Source organism: Mustela nivalis (genome assembly GCF_964662115.1).
Source record: "Mustela nivalis genome assembly, contig: HAP1_SCAFFOLD_791, whole genome shotgun sequence".
Taxonomy (NCBI): Eukaryota; Metazoa; Chordata; class Mammalia; order Carnivora; family Mustelidae; genus Mustela; species Mustela nivalis.
In genome coordinates, this window is record NW_028135873.1 from 302,155 (window position 1) to 310,303 (window position 8,149).

Genomic DNA, 8,149 nt, shown 5'->3' on the forward strand with positions numbered 1-8,149 from the left:
TTAAACACCTTTGTAAAGCCTTCAAGGAGATTGACCTTCTTTCAGAGCTAACTATCAATGAAGAGGCCTGGACCGAACCAGTTGTCATTATTAGTTAACTGTACTGTTGGGGTAACGGGTATAGACATGTTGACCAAGTCTCTTTAGTCAGAAGGAAAGGGACGGCCTATACAGACGGCTTGCAAGGCCCATTCGAGCAGACCTTTGGAGTGAGCCACAATGCCCTTGCAAGGACTAGTGGATTGGGAAGTTTGGGTCCATTTAGGCAGCACAGTATTCCTCTGCCGTCGAAGTGAATGAACCCCTAGACCTTGCCTTGACAGGAATGTCCCATGCCCTGCTGATGGGAAATGGAAAGGGCAAGCAGACAATGGGAAATATCATATGGCTTCCCACAATATGTGCCTCGGAAGGAATACCTTGGCCCTCAGTAAAGGAAGAGAATATTGAAGTGTAAGAAGTCAGAGGATTAGCCCCACCAGGATTGACTCAGGACTCTGAGAATCCAGCTGAGGGTTACATAAAAGAGAACTACTTAATGCGTGGTCAGAGATGTGGCATAATTTAGGAAGAGCACTAGGACGTTCATGCAACTAAAGCATCCGTGAATACTCTGTCAAAAACGGATGATGGATGATAGGCAGGCTTTCTCAACAGAACAGCAACAACAACAACATAAATTCAGAGGAAAACAATCTGGCCCTCTCAAAACCAAAGGAAGTCACAGGGAGAAAAGGAAAGAATTATATTGTTTATTGTCTTTCCTTATTGAAATGACATGGGTGGGTTTCCTAAAATGTCCTTCTTTGAATTGGGTTTTTATCCTTGTGAATTAGAGTTTACCCGCCTCTTCCATCTCTGGATTTGATGAGAGGACATGACAATGCCTTCACTATATATCTAGAAGTGTGGCCCAGGAAAATGACTTGACCTGGCCTTCTGTGTGTTGGCAGGGTTTGGATTACTGCTTGAAATGCTTCCATTACTACTAGATAGCTGAGATTTTGTAGGTTTCCTGACCTCATCTTGGATGATTCTATGTGTCTGTGAATTTATCCTTTTCTCTCAGTTCTTGGATTTGCTAGCATAAATGTGTGGATGTGCCTCTTCGGTTATTCTTTTTTCCTTGCTACCAGTTGTCATGTGGCTTCTGCGGTTTGTTCGTGTTGTCAAAACTGAAGTGTGAGATCTCCTGATTTTTTTCCAATTGGTTGTTTGTATTTCTTTAATTTTGATAATCACATGTATGATTTCAATTTTTCTGTTAACTTTGGAGTTCGGTTTTTCTTCATCTTGTTCATTCAGTCGTCCTTTTATGTGGCTTTCATTTTAAGTGTTTCTAAATTTTGGAAATGCATGCATTTAACCCTATATGGTTTCCCCATAAAATGTTTTGGCATCCTCCTCTAAGTTACTTAGAATTCCTTCGTTCATGGCTCTTTCTTTTTTTCCTTTGGATTTTCTTTCTTGCATTCATTGCTAGTTCGTGAGTGTGTTGTTTTTTCCAACTATTAGTGTCTGTCTGTATTTCCAATTGAAAGTGATATCTTCCTGTTTTCATACCTACGTGATCATAAGTGCACAGGATAGGTTTTTACTTCTCTTCTATGTAGTACGACTGGATTTGGACTCGAGCTCATGACCTGTGATAGACAAAGTTAGGTCTGCCGCTGGGAAGAACATATCTTATTGTCCTCAGAGACTCAATCTTATTCATGGATCCCCAAAGTTCAGGTGGTCTCGAGAGCCCATTTGGACGTCTGTTTTCCTAAGCACCTTCCCCTCCAGATGATCTGTCCTGTGCTTAACGTGGATATCATAGTTCCCAACAGTATTGGATAAAATTCGGCATCTCCTTTCTGTGTTTTCATGGTCTTCCACGGTTTAGATACACCTTTGTTCATGGTGTATATGTTGGCAATTCTCCAAGGTTTCTGTTGTTTTGATGCTCCATCAAGACAAAACAACTAAGGCTTATCTTTTGTCTCTGGAAGTCAAAAAATCACTCTCGCTGACTTAAGTACAAACTCTTTGGCTCTCTTCTCCTTGGGAATAGCATAACCTATGTCTTCCCGATTTCTTCACTTGCAAGCTATGAGTATCTTTATAGTTGAAGGAAATCTCCGATGGGCATCAGAAGGACGAGCTTGTTTATAATTTGTTGTTTTCTTATGGACCTTTTCTAACATTTTTTTTTTTTTGGATTTGGAATTTCAACCACTCTTACAAACTGTGTGTATTGACGGGAGACTTTAGTCCTGAATATTATTGATAGGTAATAGTTCACTTTCTCATTTTGGTTGGCTTATCACTAGGATTCTATTTGCCTTTCACCTATATGGTATTTTTGGGGGGGTTGCTTCATTGGTACGATTCCTTGCTTCCTCCCCATTTTTGCATGTCTTATGTTTGTGTGTGTTCATCTGTGTGTTTATGTGCATGTGTTAATGTGTGTGTGGTCTGTGTGTGTTTCACATCACACTTATTATTAAAATACGAGAGATTGGAATACGGTCTCTTATGGGTAGCAATTCAATTTGACATGCTTTGAAATCTCACATTCCATCAGTTTCAGAAAATCTCCTGCAAGGAATCTCTTGTCCTCTTCAAGAAACACGTGTTCTCACAAAACTGCCTTCCAACAAATATCACCATTTGAATTCCTCATTAGAGTCATACTGTTTGTCCCAATACCCTTGCTTTTTCGTATGTTTCTTGACTGTCATGAGTTAGTGAAATTGTCTGTTTGTTGTCTTTCTGAGAATGATAGATGTGACAAAGCCCAATGCTCTCTGCAAGACTGCCATAAGAGACAAGTGGAAGAATTCCTTCTTCCTTATGTCTCAGTACAAATTGCGGTGACATGGAGGACAGTGAGATGGTAGTACTGTCTAATAACCTCATGCTTGTCTTCAGCCATGAAGGCAACAGGAAGATGACCACAACAACTGCAGTGGGGTGGAAATTAACCTGAAGCCTACAAGGTAAAAGCCACAGCGAGGGAGAACGGAAGTTGCAGAGATGATGGGAGAAGGTCGGAGACATGGCTCAGGGAAGATTTGTTTGGTTCGTGGATCAGATGGCCAGATCCCATGCAGAGGACCAAGGCACAGGAAGCAAGGCACACTGGGAACCCACAAGGAACCTGTTTCCCAGTGCCGTTGACTTTGACATACAAGTGTCTGAAGGGCACTAGTACTTGACAACAAAAGTGTTGAGGGGTGAAATTTTCATATCAGCAGTCTTGGCAGACATCGACCTGAAAGAACACCATCTTTTTCCTGCATATGACACCAACAAGCAACCAGGAGCAGACAGCCTGGAGACAATGATCAGAGACAATACTAGGAGATGCATTGAGAAGATGGTGATTCATGGGAGTGCATCCGTGAATGGAGTACATCAGTGTTAATGGAGATGTCTCAATGTGGACATACTAATTTTGGGCTCTCACAACAGTAGCATCAAGACAGACCGACTGGCCAAGACAGGTAGCTGAGGACATAGGCAGACTAGCTAGGCAACACGAAATCCCAACCTTGGAACACCTGGAGGATGCCTACCTCAGTACAAGATGCTTAGTCCAAGGAGAACAGTTTCTCCATAGGGAACGAGAAGAAAGCTTTGACCACATGTTCTCTTCTGAACACAGCATTCTGCAGGCCTGCATTCTGCTGAATTGGTGGAATTTCTCCTTTCACAGGCACACCAGAGCCCACCATGGTAAACCTCAGCATATTCAGCCCGTACCCTAAAACACCAAACGGCAGGAAAGGAGAGGCACTGCAAATGACTGGCCTCAAGGACAGGGTCAGCCACTACACCAACAGCAGATGGCATGCATGCCACATACACACACACACACACACACACACACACACACACACACACACACCTATGCACTCAGCAAACATTAAGGGCCAGCCCTGGGTCACTCCCGGATCTTTTCTCCCTAAAGAAATTACTCTCCGTTTAGAAAACAGAATGAGTTTAACGAATACAGAGTGGTGACAGAGACCTAGATCCAATGCAAAGACGGAAGAATCAATTGATGCCCAGGTAAAAGAAGAAGGAATGATTACGGCTAGGCAATCGGTGTGAAACCTCTACATAGAACACGCCTGATGCGGGTTTGAAAAAAGCGGCCTAATACTCACTGTACATTGGAAAACATAGAAGATATCAGAGAGTCTTGAACCACAGAGATAAAACTGATAATGTTAAAAGCACCTAAAGAACTCCTAAAGAGAAGATTGGTAGGAGACTTGATACAAAGTCTGGGAACATGGCAGAAGTGGAGGATCCAATTAGGGACCAGGAAGAACAAGCCTAGAAAATAAGGATGAAAATACTAAGAGAGAAGGCAGAATGATAGAACATGATAATGAGCTTAGGGAATCTCCAAGGAAATGAAAGAGGTGCCTCTTGTAGGAGGAGTAAGTGTGAGAGAAAAAAAGAGTGTTGATCCTAGATTGGATAACTCGGGGCTGAAAAGGAACCTCATCTGGGATCATAGAAAGTGGTCCAGAATCAGAGGCACAAGGACTCCCTTCACCTTCCACAGAAGCGGAGCACCTAAAGACATAGTGTCATTCCCCCTGGAAAATCTAGGCATGGAGGTATTCTCTTTAGGCAAATTGGCATCGGAGAATAGTTTGTCCATAGCCCAGTCACTGACTTCAAGACGAAAAGCTATACCAGCTCTCGAAGCAGGCCGGATAGCTCAAGCAACACCAGCCCAAGCCAAAATCCTTATCCACTGCATTTCTGAACAATGACAGAGCAGCGGTTCCGTCTAGAATCAGGAGGTATTCAAAAGTCAATGGTTTGGTCCTGGGATGTGTCCATCAGTTCAGAGGCGGCCTTCAGATCAACTCAGGATTCCAGGGTCTTGGCATTGACTCTGTTCTCAGGTTCTCTGCTCAGGGGCAAGTAAGCTTCTCCCTCTCCAGCCCTAGACCCTGATTGGGTTCTCTCTGCCTCTCTGTCCAATACGTGCATGTGCACGTTGGACAAGATAACAAAAACAAAACCAGTACACGATAATTGACTGGGGCCAGAGGATGTTTAATTGAATTTGGACCTAGGTTCCTATGGAGGGCAGTCAGGTACATAGAACCTGCCACTATCCTAAAACCGGACTTTCGCTCGTAGCTCCCTTGTACATTCTCCTGTTCTTTGCCTTCCTGGATCTCCTCACCATCCTGCAACACCCGCTTTCTGTCACGCTGTACTGACCCCTTGTTAACCCATTGTGCATCATCTCGGGGCTCCATTGGAACATGCCCATCTTCCGCAAGAGGCACTGTTTGCTTATCGCATGTAACCATTTGGGGGATGGTCATGAGAGGGTGAAGGCAGGCTTGTGCTGCCACATCTCCATGCAGTTCCACAGAGGGTAGCTGCTCCACGCTGAGGAAGTGCTCAAGGTTCTTCCACATTCGAATCCTCTTCAATGCGTCCTTTTGCACATACAAGTTGTCTTCCTGAAACGGAAGGGAAGTCTTTCAGATGGCTTCACTTGGGCTATGGGTCTCTTCCAACATGCTCTCTGTTGGCTCCTGTGGACTCCAAGAACATGAGTCCGTCCTGAACCTAAAGTTCTAGGGTGTAAATCTGCCTTGGATGCATGGTCTTTTTGGAAGATTGGGTGGCCATGTTGGCACCGTTTCTGGAGACGCTCGATGTTCGTGTGCTCACTGTGGAAGACTCCAGACATGTTTTTGGCCCTGTTGCGGGGGTTCACTTTGTGCTTCCCTTGGGTGGCCCTTTTCCTGTTCAAATGCCCCGTGCTTTGGTGGGAGGGCCTCACCCTTGCGTTGTGCTCGGATTTCCTCCCCTGAGGCTTTGCTTGTGGTCTGTTTGTTTCTTGGCCAGTCGTGGCTAAGATGGAATGAGGGACCCTTGCCTTTCTCCGAGGTCCAGAGGGCTGGTGCTGACACTCACGACCAAACACTACGAATTGGGCCATGGAGAAGGTGACACCGACTCGCTTCGCAAACTGCCTTGGTGAGAGACCCAGGTGGCTCCAGCGGTTTGGGACGGCTTGGAGTCCTCTTGGCCCACCCATGACTACTCCAGTCAAGTGTAGTGATCAGACCTGGGTTGATGAGGAGTGGTTGCTATGACCTCAAAGCTTTGTGACATCACAGATGCTGGCTTCACTGAAGCAGCTGTCCCTCTCCCATGACCTTGGTGTCCTATGGCTTTAAGTACAAAGCCCCAGGAAGGACAGAACAAGAGCCCTCTGAACCTGATCAAGAACTCAGGAAGTCTTGGTGTTTAATGTCCAACTTCCCCTTTCTGGAGACATAGAGGAAGGTAAATGACATTCAGTATACCTTCCTTTAGGCCAACATATCCCCGGAGATGGCAAGGTGTCCTTTTCCACTACAATTTCTAGATACTGCAAGAAAAACTGAGGCCTCGCAGGTATGAGCACTCTCTATGGGGTTTGTCGCCCTGTGTGTGAGAGCATTCTTTGTCAGCGTCTTTTGCCTATGGGTCAGTGATGAGTAAGGTATTGAAATCCTTTTCCAAGGTAAAAGGTGAGGGCATCGATATATGGTGCTGTCTGGGGCCTAGTCTCCTAGTGTTCTGAAACACACGGCTAAGGGATGAGGCCTTTGTCTACCTGGCTTTCCCTTAAATACATTTGCAAAGACTTCGAGGGAGTGTCCTTCTGCATCAGAGCTAACTCTCAATGAAGAGGCCTGGACCAAACCCGTTGTCATTATTAGTTAACTGTACTTGTTGTGGTAACTGGTATAGACATGTGGACCAAGTCTCTTTTCTCAGAAGGAAAGGGACGGCCTATACAGATGGCTTGCAATGCCCATTTGAGCAGACCTTTGGAGTGAGCCGCAATGCCCTTGCAAGGACTAGTGGATCAGGAAGTTTGGGTCCATTTCGGCACCACAGTATTCCTCTGACGTCGAAGTGAATGAACCCCTAGACCTTGCCTTGACATGAATGTCCCATGCCCTGCTGTTGGGAAATGGAAAAGGCAAGCAGACAAAGGGAAATATCATATGGCTTCCCACATTATGTGCCTCGGGAGGAATACCTTGGCCCTTAGTAAAGGAAGGGATTACTGAAGGGCAAGATGTCAGATGAGGAGACCCACCAGGAGTGATTCAGGACTCTGAGAATCCAGCTGACGCTTACAGAAAAGAGAATGGCTTAATTGGTGTTCAGGATGTGGCATATATTAGGAGGAGCACTAGGACGTACATGCAACTAAAGCATCCGTGAATACGCTGTCAAAAATGGATGATGGATGATAGGCAGGCTTTCTCAACAGAACAGCAACAAGAACAACATAAATTCGGAGAAAAACAATGTGGCTCTCTCAAAATCAAAGGAAGTCACAGAAAGAAAAGGAAAGAATTATATTGTTTATTATCTTTCCTTATTGAAATGACATGGGATTGGTTTCCTTAAATGTCCTTCTTTGAATTGGGTCTTTATCCTTGTGAATTAGAGTTTACCCGCCTCTTCCATCGCTGGATTTGATGAGAGGACATGACAATGCCTTCACTAAATACCTAGAGGAGTGGCCCAGGAAAATGACTTGACCTGGCCTTGTGTGTTGGCACGGGTTGGATTACTGCTTCAAATGCTTCCGTCACTACTAGAGAGCTGAGATTTTCTAGTTTTCCTGACCTAAACTTGGAAGTTACTATGTGTCTTGGAATTTTTCCTTTTTTCTCAGTTCTTGGATTTGCTAGCATAAAGGTGTGTATATACCTCTTTGGTTATTCTTTTTTCCTTTCTCCCAGTTGTCATGTGGTTTCATACTTGCAGCTGTGTGCTTGTCTCCCTGTTTTATCCAAGTAATGGCTTTTGCGGTTTGTTCGTGTTGTCAAAACTGAAGTGTGAGGTCTCCTGATTTATTTCCTATTGGTTTGTTTGTATTTCCTTAATTTTGATAATCACATGTATGATTTAAATTTTTTTGTTAACTTTGGAGTTCGGTTTTTCTTCATCTTGTTCCTTCAGTCCTCCTTTTAGGTGCTTTCTTTTTCGGTTTTTTAAAATTTTGGAAATGCATTCATTTAACCCTATATGGTTTCCCCATAAAATGTTTTGGCATCATCCTCTAAGTTTCTTAGAATTCTTTCTTTCATGGCTCTTTCTTCTTTTCCTT